General features: G+C 44.1%; 1 protein-coding gene across 1 annotated transcript in view; it reads right to left on the reverse strand.

Moving 5' to 3' along the window:
- Nucleotides 1-15720, reverse strand: part of tncb (tenascin Cb) — a 360962-nt gene that overhangs the window by 293622 nt on the left and 51620 nt on the right. Inside the window, exon 2 of the mRNA XM_078226647.1 lies at nucleotides 10995-11048. The gene's annotated coding sequence lies outside the window, so the exon portion shown is untranslated. The remainder of the gene's footprint in view (nucleotides 1-10994; nucleotides 11049-15720) is intronic.

Here is a 15720-nt window from a genome sequence, read left to right on the forward strand (position 1 = left end):
CCCCTTACCTTTCCAGAAATCTTTCTCACCACTACAAGCACTTTAAGTTCTCAACGCTGTCACAAATCACGACAAAAATAACCCCCGAACCACGGTAGTACTTTACTCGTTGTCTCTTTACCTATTCCACCAATGGTTTATAGGCAGGTTGAGGAGGTGGTAGTGGCGGTGCTAATCAATATGAAAATTACATCCCAGGTCCTGACCCATGAGAACATTAGAAAGAGGAGGAGGCCATTTGGCCCATTGATGCTACCCACCATTCAACAAGTTCGTAGCTGACCTGACTGCGGCTCCTTAACAGCTCTTTCTTACCTGTCCCCCATAACTCTCGAATCCTTTAGAGATCAAAATTTAATCAGTCTCCCAACTGTTATTTGCAAGAGTGCTTTATAAATGGCACAGTAGCAAAGTAAAACCTGCTGGGCAGTACACAATGGTTAGCACTGCGGCCTCACAGCGCCAGGGAGCCAGGTTCAATTTTGGCCTTGAGTGACTATCTGTGTGGAGTTTGTACGTTCTCCCCGTGTCTGTGTGGGTTTCCTCAGGGTGCTCCAGTTTCCTTCCACAGTCCAAAGATATACAGGTTAGGTTAATTGGCCAGGCTAAATTGTCTCTTAGTGTCAGGGGGATTAGCAGGGCAAATACGTGGGGTTATGGGGATAGCACCTGCGTGAGATTGTTGCCAGTGCAGGCTCAATGGGCTGAATGGCCTCCTTGTGCACCGTAGGGATTCTATGATTCAATCTATGATTCAGTCGTACTTCTACAATCAGTTCACCAATCAGTCACTCTTAAATACACCATCCCCTTATTCTTTCTTAAGCTCACTCCAAATGGAACAACTTCTTCCCTAACAACCAGCTTATTGAAATGCCGGCGTTGGACTTTAATCTGATGTTGTGAGACTTTTTACTGAACCAGCTTATTGTTTTTGACCTTGACTGGAGCTTTGCTCCAAGACTGTGGTTTCCCTTCCCGGAGATGTATGGATTTCCATTTCCCTCCCAGAGGACACTGGGATGATTGGTTTCCCCAGAGTCATGGAGGTTTATGTCTTAGAACGGCCTGTCTCCCAGGGCAGGTCTCAGGTTGCTGTTTTTTTTTTCTCCGAGACGGCGGGCCCAGGTTGCTCCTTCTCACCAAAGAAGTCATTCTTTAGCCTGCAAATGATGCCAAAATAAAAACCCGAGGAATTGCAAGGTTCGCCATAACAATGCCCACAGACTTAGCAAAACTAACACACGTGCTATAGCATCCTTGAAAAGGCCAATTTGTCTGACCCCAGACCAAACACTTTCAAGACCCTCTATTTCTTCAATTATTTCATTGTTCTGCTTTGAGAATTGCCTTATAAACTAATGGCCTGGTAACTTTTCATCTACCGAAAGTTCAATATTATTTAAACCTCTGGTCATAAGTACAAGAACCATTACTTTGCATGTTCTTTTGAAGAGGCTATTGAAAAGATTATGGAGTGGCATGAATTAAGTACTTGTCAAAAGTATCTTTGAAATTCAATACAACACATTTTAAGGCAGTTCCCTGCTTTCTCATATACTGCATGTTTTATCCACCACTCTGAAAGGGCATTCTTTTTGAAGATAAATCTAGTTTATTACTCAAATGCTTTCAAGTGATGGAAATTAAATGAACAAAACTAGCTGGAATGGCTTCTGTGGCATATTTTTTGTGGTACGTGCTCCGTTTTCAATCTGCTATTAATAAATCTTAGTAATTACAATGTTCAACACTAAACCCGCATGCTGTGGTGAACATTACTGGGAACGGAGCTGAAGTTGATTGAATTACTTCAGCAGAGGAGGAGAAACAAGGATATTGATAAGAAAGGAGGAAGTATTTTTTTAATTAAAAGAGCAGGTCCGAATGAGCACAGCCGAAGGCCAGAGTGACACTCACTGTGCAATTTAATACCCTCCGAAGTTTGATGGTGGGGCATTTAATCGAGTGGGTGGGAGGTGCCACTCACTTCCCGCCTCTGCCCCATTTAAGTTTGTGGTGGAAAGCCTGTGGACAGCCGCCTCACCCCATTACAATTAATGCCCATTTAAGAGCCTCATTTGCCACTGCTGCTATTCACTCAGTGGCAAGTGGAGGACTTACCATTCAGGAAACCCAAAAAGTTAAAGCTGTTGGAGATGTTTGTGGACTTCCAGAAGGGAGTGGGGTCCCTCATTCAGAGGCACTCAGTGACTGATTAGGATGGCTGGCATCAAGAATGGAGGGGTGCGGACTGCATGAGAGCCACATCCCTGCCTTTGCTGTTTTGACCCTTACTTCTACATGGTCCCTTCTCCCGCCGTCATTCATGGTGGCACACTGCTGCCTCACAGCGCCAGTGATCCGGGTTCGATTCTCGGCTTGGGTCACTTTCTGTGCAGAGTCTTCACGTTTGCTCTGTGTCTGCGTGAGTTTCCTCCGGGTACTTCTGTTTCCTCCCACATTCCAAAAGACATGCCGGTTAGGTGCATTGGCCATGCTAAATTCTCCCTCAGTGTACCTGAACAAGCGCCGGAGTGTGGCGACTAGAGGATTTTCACAGTAACTCCATTGCAGTGTTAATGTAAGCCTACTTGTGACACTAATAAATAAACTTCAAAAACTTGGGCGATATTCTCCGGCCGTGCTTGCCCCAAAACCGGAAAATCCCGTCCGAGGTCAACAGAACTTTGCATGGTGTGTGTCCTGCTCCTTAGGGTTCCAGCGGGACTGGAAGACTCCACACTTTAAGTTATTCACCTGAGGCCTGGGCCCATCTGCGACCCCGGGTGGCTGTCATACCGGCAGCAGCCACTGCCTCCCTGGTGGTGCTGCTGAACAATGAAGAGCTGCTGGTCTCTGATTAGCCAGCAGTTCTCGGCAGGCAGAACTTCTATCCTCGGGGTCCTCGATCCTGGGAAGGTCCAATGCTGCCCAATTAAATGCCAGCACTTAATTTGGAGGGCCTTCCCAAAAAGAGGTGATGTGGGACTTTTAGCAGCTCACCAGCCAGCAGGTGAAATCACCTCCATTAAATACCCCCCCTCAGTATCCAAGGCTGCTGTTAGAGATTTTGCCATAAATTTGCATGATATCAACTATATAACTCATTATACACTAAATCAAACAGGTCCTATCAAAGCCTTCAAACTCTTGGCTCACAGTACCATTGACATGTCAATTTATTGATTTACCAAATTTGATTTGGCACGTACACTGTTTTCCTTTCTGCAAAAAATACAAAGATACTTCCACAAGGCCCCTTTGCACAGCAACTTCATATTAGTTCTTCAGTGCCTTTAGCACCCAGGAGAGTGGGGCAGTGAGAAGCAGTTGGATTTTCAACATGCATTTAAAATATAGGCACCACTTGGATTTTCCAAATGTAAGTATGAACCTTGTGAGTTTGCTGATCTAGTTTGTAATACAGAAGTCAATCAGTATTCATTTGCTCCAATGGTAATGGACAAAATATGGAGTAATTCCAATAGCTTTTCACCAGCTTTGCTGAGTGGTAAATGGAGTTTTTTGACATAGTAACTTTTGTCACTGAATGTGCAACAAGAGACACATATCATTTATGAGCTGAAGAGAAGGTTGTATCCAGTTTTATGCTGTCTAATATATATATATATATATATATATAGAATCCCCACAGTGCAGGAGGCCGCCATTTGGCCCATCGAGTCTGCACCGACCACAATCCCACCCAGGCACTATCCCCGTAACTCCACATATTTACCCTGCTAGTCTCCCTGACACTAAGGGGCAATTTAGCATGGCCAATCAACCTATCCTGCACATCTTGAGTGTGGGAGGAAACTGGAGCACCCAAAGGAAACCCACGCAGACACGGGTAGAACGTGCAAACTCTACACAGACAGAGGCCAGAATCAAACGCGGGTCCCTGGCGCTGTGAGGCAGCAGTGCTAACCACTGTGCCACCGTGCCACCCTCGAATATATTTATATTTTATATAAAATATATAAATACATGCACACATACATATACACAAATTCCAGTGACGAGCATTGGGATGCTTTACTCAGTTAAAGGAATTTCCATTTTGATGGTTGTTGAATTGTAACTACATTGTTCAAGAACATTGTGGACTGCAAAAGTATAGAGGAGGGTCACAGTGATCATTCTGAGGTTGCATCTATAGCAAATTGCAGACAGTGACTCCAAATCATCTAGGTTTTGTGCAGAATACTTGTGCAGAATATGATTTGACCATAAAATTGAATGGACTGTTGCTCAGCAGCACACCAGGTCCCATGACCAGGACAACATGGTGGCACAGTGGTTAGCATTGCTGCTTCACAGCGTCAGGGACCCGGGTTCAATTCCGGCCTTGGGTGACTGCCTGAGTGGTGTTTGCACATTCTCTCCTTGGATTTCCTCTGGTTTCCTTCCACAGTCCAAAGGTGTGCATGTTAGGTTGATTGGTCATGCTAAATTGCCCCTTAGTGTCAGGGGGACTAGCAGGTTAAATACGTGGGGTTTACGGGGATTGGGCCTTGGTGGGATTGTTGTCGGTGCAGGCTCGATGGCCTCCTTCTGCACTGTAAGGATTCTAAGACATGTCATATTCATAATGGTATTTAGTATCTGATTTTCTGGAACTGCCTTTTCTTTTAAATATAGATGTAAAAGTCTGCTGGCTGCCAAGCGATACCTGATTTTATTCATGAATTTAAATTACCACACTGCTCCAAAAAGATAATGGGACCCATTTCAGACTTAGAATTGTCAACACCTATATTCTGAGATCATCTGGATCTGCATTCCTGACATGAGTGAGTCTTTTCAGAAACAATGACAATGATGGTCTCAAGCACCCAGACTGGATAACTGAAAACAAATAACCCGGGCTGTGGCTATTTAAAACAAAGCCAACACAATATCTGGAAGGACGCTGTAAACAGCCACGTGGTGGGACAGCTATATTTTGGACTATCCTTTTCATTCAACGTGCTGTCTTTAAACAAGAGTAAAAAGCAGCAATAGCAAAGGCAACAACATCTATGCCTAGAAATGTGGAGACTGCAGCATCTTAATGTCCCCAAGACTGTTCCTTTTCAGGTCCATCAAAATAGAAACTTGACCATGTGTGTGAGTTTGTGTATGTGTGTGCATGATTTAGGCTTTTGGGGCAAATAGATCTTTATTTAAATCCAGTAAAAGTGTACTGCTGGTTACTGAAATTGTCCAAATTCTCAGGGATTGAGAAACACACAATTCTTCCTTTTCAAAAAACACACAGGGGCGATCTTACCAAAAAAAGTCAGAGTGCTGAGTGAGCGTGAAAACGAGAGAGAATCATGCCCATTTTTTTGGGCAAGCTCCCAGACACTCTGGGCAGGATTTAATGGCCTTGCTCCTCCCGAAACCGTACAATCCTGCCTGAGGTCAACGGACCTTTCCATGGTCCCCCTCTTGTCCGCTCCGATTCCCATGGCGTGCAGGATGGTAAACTTTGCCTCAATCTTATGACACTTAGAGAAAAAAAAGAGGCAATGTGATTCTCGCCAGTAGGAGAGTTGGTGGAGTATATTCTCACCGGGAGGCCGGCTGCTGAGCTCTCGCTGCTTCATTGCGCCGGTGCCCCGATCTCCCAGTACAAGTGTACACGGTACACTGGGAGATCTGTCAGTCCCCCCACACCCCTGGATGTAAGGACACCCCGAGCTGTGGACCTCAACCAGTGAACAGGTAAGTACAAGTGAGCCCAGCCAATTGTGTCTGGGACTCACTAATTAGATGTAAAAGATCTAATAAGTATTTAAATCAGCCTGGCGCTTCCTGGGGGTGAAACGGATTTTGCCATCAGAACGGGGCTGGTAATGTCGCGAGAGACGAGAACCTGGGCGCGAACCTGATTTTCTGTTTTTCGCCCGACCTTACTGGCTTGACACGCCAATCGACTGTTGGGACGAGCCAGTACAATCACTCCCCAACGATTACAGACAGGAAGGGAAGGGAACAGGAGTTTCAGTTCTCTCATCTTTGCCACTTGGAGCTGCCTGGTTCCTGTTTTGTTTTCTGGATTACCTGGAGATAGCCAATCTCAGCCGGGGGGGGGGGGGCTTCAACTGGCTTCAGTGCCGATACATGCAGGGAGAGGGGAACAGGCTTCTGTTTCCAACTCTCATGACCTTTGTTGGAAAGTGTGTGTGCATTTCTGTCATGTGACAGCAGGACTGGTCTTGACTATGTAGAACCACACATGAAAAATGTCTACCTTGATGAGGCAGCTGAGGGTTAGTGGTACTCATAGAAGTCTAGCACTGTAGAGGATAGTACCTTCAGGAGAAAAGGGAAGATAATTTGGGAAAATGGAAACCAAATGATCAAATCTGCACAAAGCGAATCCAAGATAAAGGACAAGATATGGATACGTCATACAAAAAGTATAAAAAGCCTTAAAATCAAACGTGTGGTATTGTTCAGATATTAATTAGAAACTAATGGCATAATAAAGCAGTTATCTTACTCAAAACACGGTAGCACAGTGGTTAGCACTGCTGTCTCACAGCGCCAGGGTCCTGGGTTCAATTCTGGCATTGGATCAGTGTGTGGGTGGAATTTGCATGTTCTCCCCTTGTCTGTGTGGGTCTCCTCCGGCTGCTCTGGTTTCTTCCCACAGTCCAAAGATGTGCAGGTTAGGTTGATTGACCATGATAAATTGCCCTGAGTGTCAAAGGGATTAATAGAAATCATAGAATCATAGAAACCCTACAGTACAGAAAGAGGCCATTCGGCCCATCGAGTCTGCACCGACCACAATCCCACCCAGGCCCCACCCCCATATCCCTACATATTTTAATAGGGTAAATAGGTGGGGTTCCAGTGACAGGGCCTGGATGAGATTGTTTTCAATGCAGGCTTGATGGGCCGAATGGCCTCCTTCTGCACTGTAGGGATTACTTAAAGGTTATGTCATTGAGGTTAGTTGAAAAGGGATGGGAAGAGGTTCATGTAGAGAACAAACACTGCCATGGGTCAACTGCTGTGAATAAGATGTGCGGGTTAGGTTGATTGGCCATGCTAAAATTGACCCTAGTGTCAGGGGGATTAGCAGGGTAAATGTGTGAGGTTACAGGAATAGGGCCTGGGTGGGATTGTGGATGGTACAGACTCGATGGGCTGAATGGACTCCTTCTGTAGTGTAGGGATTCTATGATTCTATCAGCCTGAATGGCCTGTTTCTGTGTCATAAAAACTTTGCGATACAGGGATATGCGTTTACATCAATCAAACAATATTAAACTCTGAGAATTATCTTTGAACTAGTCGATTCTATGAAATGCTCACCTGCAATTAGTGTAGGAATAAAATGTAACTTGTTTAGTTTATTTATTAGTGTCACAAGTAGGCTGACATTAACATCGCAATGAAGTTACTGTGAAAATCTAGTTGCCACACTCTGGCGCCTGTTCGGGTACACCAGTGGTTCCCAACCTTTTTCACTGGGCTGCACTTTCGGAATAAAAATTTGCTCGCGCCACACCGAATTTTTTATTGATAAGAAATACATTTTAAAAAAACAACTCCTAGCAGTGCTTGATTCATAACATAGAACACAACTACTTTATAATATGATCATGGGACATCCAGAAAGTATAAAACAATCACTTTGGAAAAATATCTAATCCATGTTTAAATGTTTCTTTGATTGTCCTTGAATCTTCCCGCCACACTTGCCATCCTCTCTTGCCGCACCAGTGTGGCGCGCCGCACCCTTTGGGAACCACTGGGGTACACCGAGGGAGAATTTAGCATGGCCAATGCACCTAACCAGCATCTCTTTCAGACTGTGGGAGGAAACCAGAGCACCCGGGGGAAACCCACACAGACACAGGGAGAACGTACAGACTCCGCACAGTCAGTGACCCAAGCCGGGAATCGGTCCCTGGCGCTGTGAGGCAGCAGTGCACTGTGCCACCGTGTTGCCCTTGGTGTTTTTTTAAGGAAATATATATTTGTAATGTACATATTTCTTAAACATTTGTTGCTGGACAATTTCATCTGATGGAGCAAGTTTAATCTCTGAACCTGACAGGTTGCCATTGATTACAATAGCCTGATTGCTGACTAATTATTTTCTTGGTTTTGGTGAAGTGGCTGTAACCGCTACGACTGAAAAGGGTTAAATATAGAGTAACACAGAATTAAGTTCTCAGGATCTGGATCTTTTTTCTAAACATCTTGCATTTTATTTCACTATAAAGGTGGAGCCCAATAAATCACATGCTTCAGATCCATGGCAATTGCGCGCATCGTTAGGATGGTGTGGAGCAGAGCTGGAAGGTTATTTGTGGTGTGCCTGTTTCTATGGTAGCATGTGCTTAGGTCGGTTGTCAGGAAGCAGACAGTCTGCCATTTTAACAGTCACCTTCCTAATAGGAACCATTTACCAGTGAAATAAAAACCAGATTCAGGTCAACTGGATCCAAGAGGGTAACTGAAATCAAATGCAAACACTTCAACCAAATGAAATCATATGTCCTCAGGCAACCTCGTCAATATCTGATAATTATGCATCATAAAAGCTTCCAACTGCCAAGTTCTTAAATTCCACTCAAACTAAACCATAAACATCTGCCACAGTGTGTTTCTCATTCTGACAATACATCGTCCTATGAATGCACTGACTTGATTGCTGGCTGACCATTACTGCCACAATGGCCTCATGTGCCTATAGATGCCAAAATTACACTGTGGGATTATTAGCATGCAACCTCTTGCCACATTGATCTATAGTTCCTCTATCTGTCACTTTGTCTGAGATAGCAATCTATTGAAAATAAATGGAGGAATTTCAGATGAATGAGCACAGGGTTCCTGCGCTCATATCCCTCGGGGTGATCTCAGAATGTTTTTGTAACAGAATAATGAGTTTCAATGTGTATTCCGCAGCCTGTCCCAATACTTTCCCCACCGCTAATGTTCCTTCTCCAGTTTCCTCCTCCCAATTTTGTCTCTTTTTTTCTCATCTCCCCTGAATGAACTAAGGAAAGGGGCAGCACGGTGCACAGTGGTTAACATTGCTGCCTCACAGTGCCAGGGACCCAGGTTCAACCTCCCATCCATTGACTCTGTCTACGCTTCCCGCTGCCTCGGAAAAGCAGCCAGCATAATCAAGGACCCCATGCACCCCGGACATGCTCTCTTCCACTGTCTTCCATCAGGAAAAAGATACAAAAGTTAGAGATCACGTACCAGCCGACTCAAGAACAGCTTCTCCCCTACTCCCATCAGACTTCCGAACGGACCAATCATATATTAAGCTGATCTTTTTCTTCACCCTAGCTATGACTATAACACTATATTCTGCACCCCCTCCTTCCCTCCTCCCCTATGCACTCTTTGAACGGTATGTTTGTCTGTATAACGCGCAAGAAACAATACTTTTCACTGTGTCCCAATACATGTGACAATAATAAATCAAATCAATACCAGCCTTGGGTGACTGTCCGTGTGGCGTTTGTACGTTCTCCCTGTGTCTGCATGGGTTTCCTCTAGTTTCCTCCCACACTCCAAAAACATGCTGGTTAAGTTGATTGGCCATGCTCAATTGCCCCTTAGTGTCAGGGAGGGGAAATACCTGGGGTTATGGGGATATGGCCTGGGTGGGATTATTGTCGGTGCCGGCTCAATGGGCCAAATAGTCTCCTTCTGCACTTTACGGATTCTATGAAAACTTGTATTTATGAGCACTTATCACAGGCATCCCAAAGTGCTTCACAATGAACTATGCATTATGTTTGAAGTATAGTCACTGTTGTAATGTTGCAAACGCAACAGCCAATTTGTGCACTGCTCCCAAAACAGCAATAAAATAGAAGACCAGATCATCTGTATTTTTTAAGGAGGAAGTTGAGGGATAAATGTTGGTGTGAACACAGAGAAACTCCCCTGTGCTTCCAGTAAAAGGACCTTTGATATCTACCCAAGAGGACACTTGCTCAATATCCCATTGAAGTACCAGCCTAAAGGTTGGACTCAAGACTGGACTGGGCCCTGAATGAACAATCCTCTAACTCAGAGGCAAGTGCTACCAATCTGAGCCAAAGGCACCAGCAGCTACCCCTTAACCTCATCTCGTTGGCGATTCCTCATGTGTGAGCCTTGATACCGAGTTGTGGAATGAAACAGGCAGGAGAAACATCCAGCTGATTTTGCCCTCATGCATGGTTCATTACTGCACACTTTCCAACATGGATGAATGAATGGCCATTGAACTGTCCAGCTTGGCTACTCTTCTCTTCCTTGAGCTTGGTTTGCTGAGATGAGTTGTGGCAGCACTGTTGTTACTATCCCCAGCTGAGGTCAATTAATTCTGCATAGTTGAACAAACTTGGGATGTTCGTGTGTGTGTATGCATATGAGTGTCTGTGTTTTTATGTGTGTCTGCATTGTGTTTGTATGTCTATGCATGTATGTTTTTGCGCATGTATTTTTGTGTGTGTGTTTGTATGTGTCTGTGTGTTTTTGTGTGTGTATGTGTGTGCTTGTATGTGTTTTTGCACGTGTGTGTTTTCATGTGTGTGTATGCGTTTTGTGCATGCGTGTGTGTCTGTTTTTATATTTGTGCGCATGTATGTGTTTGTGTGTGTAAACGTTTTTGAGTTTGTGTGCATAAGCGTGTGCTGGTATCAGGGCTGGGCACAAATATTTTTTCACGAAAGCCGTATCTCCTTCGTAATCACGGAAAGTGAGACTGGTAGAGCAGGAAGGAAAGGGGAAAAAGGGAAGCCACCCAATTTGGATCTTTTTTTCTTAATTCCCATTCAGAGATTTTATTCAGAATTTGCAGCCATCCAATGCTGCATTAGTAGCACTTGATCTCACGCTTAAAGAAAATAACCTCATCGACGGGGCATGTTGAAAATTAAATCAATCTGGCAAAGCTGTTAGCCACCCATGGAGACTAAACGTCAGCCCCAAGAGTTATCTGATGAGCGGGATTTAAATTGTTCAATACTTACCTGCTGTTTGGGGCCCAAAGGAAAAGAAAGTGTCCACAGTGTACAGAAGTCTACCTAAAAGCAAATGGCAAAAGCTTATTGTTAGATTTATAGTTCACTGAGCTGGAAGAAAAGGCTGTCATTTAGACTATATCACATCTGAAGCAGTCTGAATTGATCACAGTTTATAATTCTGCTCACGTGATCCATTAATAGAAACACTTTGTCATCACAATTCGAAAGAGTTACTTGTCTTTCACTGGTCAGCTATAATGTGTACCATATTGTATTAAAACATCAATAAATGAACTGAGAGTCTAGCCGTGCGACTGCGAATTAGATCAGATCAACTTTTAGCTGAAGCTGTCTGAATCAATAAAGTCAATTTTAATTTAAGCGCAGACTAGTTTACTTTTAGCATCCTCTGCTTATTCACTGAATACTGTGTGCAATTCTGGTCACCCTATTATAAAAAGGATATTATTAAACTAGAAAGAGCGTAGAAAAGATTTACGAGGATGCTACCGGGACTTGATGGATTAAGTTATAAGGAGAGGCTGAATGGACTGGGACTTTTTTCTCTGGAGCGTAGGAGGCTGAGGGATGACCTTATAGAGGTCTACAAAATAATGAGGGGCATAGACAAGGTAGATAGTCAATATATTTTCCCAAAGGTAGGGGAGTCTAAAACTAGAGGGCATAGATTTAAGGTGAGAGGGGAGAGATACAAAAGTGTCCAGAGGGGCAATTATTTCACACAGAGGGTGGTGAGTGTCTGGAACAAGCTGCCAGAGGTAGTAGTAGAGGCAGGTACAATTTTATCTTTTAAAAAGCATTTAGATAGTTACATGGGTATAGAGGGATATGGGCCAAATGCGGGCAATTGGGATTAGTTTAGGGTTTTTTTTTAAAAAAAGGGTGGCATGGACAAGTTGGGCCAAAGGGCCTGTTTCCATGCTGTAAACCTCTATGTCTCTATGATTCATGTAGGCTTGTGATACTAGATTCACCTTAAGGAAATTCACTTGTCCGCCCTAGATTTAACCATAATGCGTGGGATTTTATGGCCTCGCTCATCCTGAAACCGTAAAACCCCACCCGAGCTCAACGGACCTTCCCATTGTCCGCCCCTCACCTGCTCTGATTCCCATGGTGGGCTGGGCGGTAAAATTACAGCCAATGTTTTTGGTAAAGAGTCGACTTTCACTCTATTGTGTTCTTCGACCACTGTGACCAGCATCAGAGTTTGATTCCGACCAGATCTATTTGGTCCCTCTATTCTCTCGACACCAAGATCTCTTGGTCCTGAGATATTCCTCCTCACAAGGTGTACTTTTGAACTTACATCGGTCCTATAGCACGGACAGTAAAACCCACATTGTTTTTCAATTAAACTCAACAGATGTCACTTTTATTAGATTTAAGTAAGAGTATTCCAGAGAATGGGGGGCAGCTACAGGTCAGTGGAGGATAACACCATTTTCTACAATATCAGGCAAAAGATCAAAAGGGATTGGCATGAGAGTGACAGTAAGGTCTTTTTAAAACTAAGTTAGAAAAAAAGGAGAGATCAAAGGCTGCAAGAGGGCTTTGAAAAGTTCTGCAAATTCCCAAGATGTGGAGAAGATGCTGGATGGTTATCACCTACTGAGCCGGACAACATTCACCACAGCGAAACATGGGATGTATTATATACCAGCCATTGACTCACAAAGTAACCAGCTTGTTGCAGTCTGGGAATGTTCTTATGAACCTATGTGGTACCTTCACTTAAAAGGGGAGCAAGTCACAACCTAGAAATCATAGGCCAGTTAGTCACACATCAGTTCTAAGATAGTCGGTAGAAGAATGATTAGAGATGTCCCTGAAAGATTCCTTGGCAAGTGTGTAGTGACTATGAAGGAACTCCAGTAGAGTTTTTGGAAACAGAGGTCCCAACTCACCAAGAGCAGCCTTCAGCGATGTTGTAAAGCTGATTGATATGATAGCCTGGTAGGTTACCATTCACATTCCCATTCTATCATGCTGGGGGGAGGTGATGGCCTAGTGGTATTATCGCTAGACTATTAATCCAGAAACTCAACTAATGTCCTATGGACCTGGATTCGAATCCCGTCATGGCAGATGGTGGAATTTGAAATCAATAAAAAAATCCAGAATTAAGAACCGATAACCATGTACCATTGTCAATCGTTGGAAAAGCCTCATCTGGTTCACTAATGTCCTTCAGGGAAGGAAATCTGTCATCCTTGTTTCATCAGAAGGAACTTTTCAAATGCAGACAATAAACATATAACAAAACTTACTCCAACTTATAAATCAAAGAAAGGGTTTAATAAAGAAACTTCATAACTCCAAACTTGGGGCCTCAACCTGGGCCAATCCAAGCTTTCCACAATCCCCAACATGTTCTTACTTATAGTAAGTCAGCTGATCAGCTGACCATCACATCATTCTGCAATTGGTTCCATGGTTTATTAGGTCAGCTGACCCTTGCAGCTTGTTACCATTGGTCAGATTACATCCAATACAAAGTTGTCATCGGTTACATTCTAACAATGCTTACCTGGTCTGGCCTACATGTGACTCCAGATCCAAAGCAAAGTGGTTGACTCTCAACTGCCCTCTGAAATGGCTTAGCAAGCCACTCAGTTCAAGGGCAACTAGGGATGGGCAATAAATGCTAGCCCAGCCAATGACACACATGTCTCACGAATGAATAAAAAATATTTACACTTTCTAAAAATGATTTTAACTCTGAGATTTGTTGTAAGGTTTTGGTCTGGTCAATGAGCCCACATTTGGCATTACTGAATCTTCACTGATATTGGCCCAAATCTTCAAATTAGCATTATTTTCCGACATTGATCAGACAGAAAGCTACTCAGTTGCCTGGATTTGGTTTTTCTAGCCAAAATTTCAAAAAATTCAGAAGAATTCCTTCAGCATTGGAATCCTGGTGGAAAGCAGCGAAGAGAATCAGCGCAGAAGTTGTGTGTCCCCCCCCTCATTTTTACAGCACTAGTTGTTGCATTCTGGTAAGTGTAACAAGGTCCCCAAGCTTCTCAGTGTATTAATGAATGGGGGAAAAAACAGGCAAGTTGTTAATTGAGTGGTGGGGAGGGCGGGGGAGGTAAATGGACAAATGGGTAGAGTGGCAGATGGGTCGGGTGCATCAGTGGTTGTGGGTGTGAGTAGGTGGGTAGGTTGGGTGGTGGGGGCTAGTCAGGTCGGGTCAGGGAGATGTTGGTGGTGTCAGTGTGGGTGTTTGGTGGGTCAGTTGTACAGATACCCAGGAGTAAGACTTGGATTTTTCTGACAAACATTTGCTCGGTAACTATTCAGTAATTAAATTGGAACCATCTGGTGTCCTATTCTAACTCAGTCAGTGATTTTTCTGGAGGATTCTGGGGAGCTATGGAAATGCCCATTGGAAGTTCAAACTTCCCGGGAAATTCCGACGGAATAGTTGCATTCGAACTTCCATGCAGTTCTGGTGATCATCTTCGATCTTATGTCCAGTCTCTGGTAATTTAGAAAACAGAAGATCTGGGCCATTGTTTCTTATGCAATTCATAGAACATAAAACATAGAACATAGAACAGTACAGCACAGAACAGGCCCTTCGGCCCACGATGTTGTGCCGAGCTTTATCTGAAACCAAGATCAAGCTATCCCACTCCCTATCATCCTGGTGTGCTCCATGTGCCTATCCAACAACCGCTTAAATGTTCCTAAAGTGTCTGACTCCACTATCACTGCAGGCAGTCCATTCCACACCCCAACCACTCTCTGCATAAAGAACCTACCTCTGATATCCTTCCTATATCTCCCACCACGAACCCTATAGTTATGCCCCCTTGTAATAGCTCCATCCACCCGAGGAAATAGTCTTTGAACGTTCACTCTATCTATCCCCTTCATCATTTTATAAACCTCTATTAAGTCTCCCCTCAGCCTCCTCCGCTCCAGAGAGAACAGCCCTAGCTCCCTCAACCTTTCCTCATAAGACCTACCCTCCAAACCAGGCAGCATCCTGGTAAATCTCCTCTGCACTCTTTCCAGTGCTTCCACATCCTTCTTATAGTGAGGTGACCAGAACTGCACACAATATTCCAAATGTGGTCTCACCAAGGTCCTGTACAGTTGCAGCATAACCCCACGGCTCTTAAACTCCAACCCCCTGTTCATAAAAGCTAACACACTATAGGCCTTCTTCACTGCTCTATCCACTTGAGTGGCAACCTTTAGAGATCTGTGGATATGGACCCCAAGATCTCTCTGTTCCTCCACAGTCTTCAGAACCCTACCTTTGACCCTGTAATCCACATTTAAATTAGTCCTACCAAAATGAATCACCTCACATTTATCAGGGTTAAACTCCATTTGCCATTTTACAGCCCAGCTTTGCATCCTATCTATGTCTCTTTGCAGCCTACAACAGCCCTCCACCTCATCCACTACTCCACCAATCTTGGTGTCATCAGCAAATTTACTGATCCACCCTTCAGCCCCCTCCTCTAGGTCATTAATAAAAATCACAAAGAGCAGAGGACCAAGCACTGATCCCTGTGGCACACCGCTAGCAACCTGCCTCCAATCCGAAAATTTTCCATCCACCACCACCCTCTGTCTTCGATCAGATAGCCAGTTACCTATCCAATCGGCCAACTTTCCCTCTATCCCACACCTCCTTACTTTCATCATAAGCCGACCATGGGGGACCTTATCAAACGCCTTACTAAAA

The sequence above is a fragment of the Mustelus asterias genome, chromosome 13 (genome assembly GCF_964213995.1).
Source record: "Mustelus asterias chromosome 13, sMusAst1.hap1.1, whole genome shotgun sequence".
Taxonomy (NCBI): Eukaryota; Metazoa; Chordata; class Chondrichthyes; order Carcharhiniformes; family Triakidae; genus Mustelus; species Mustelus asterias.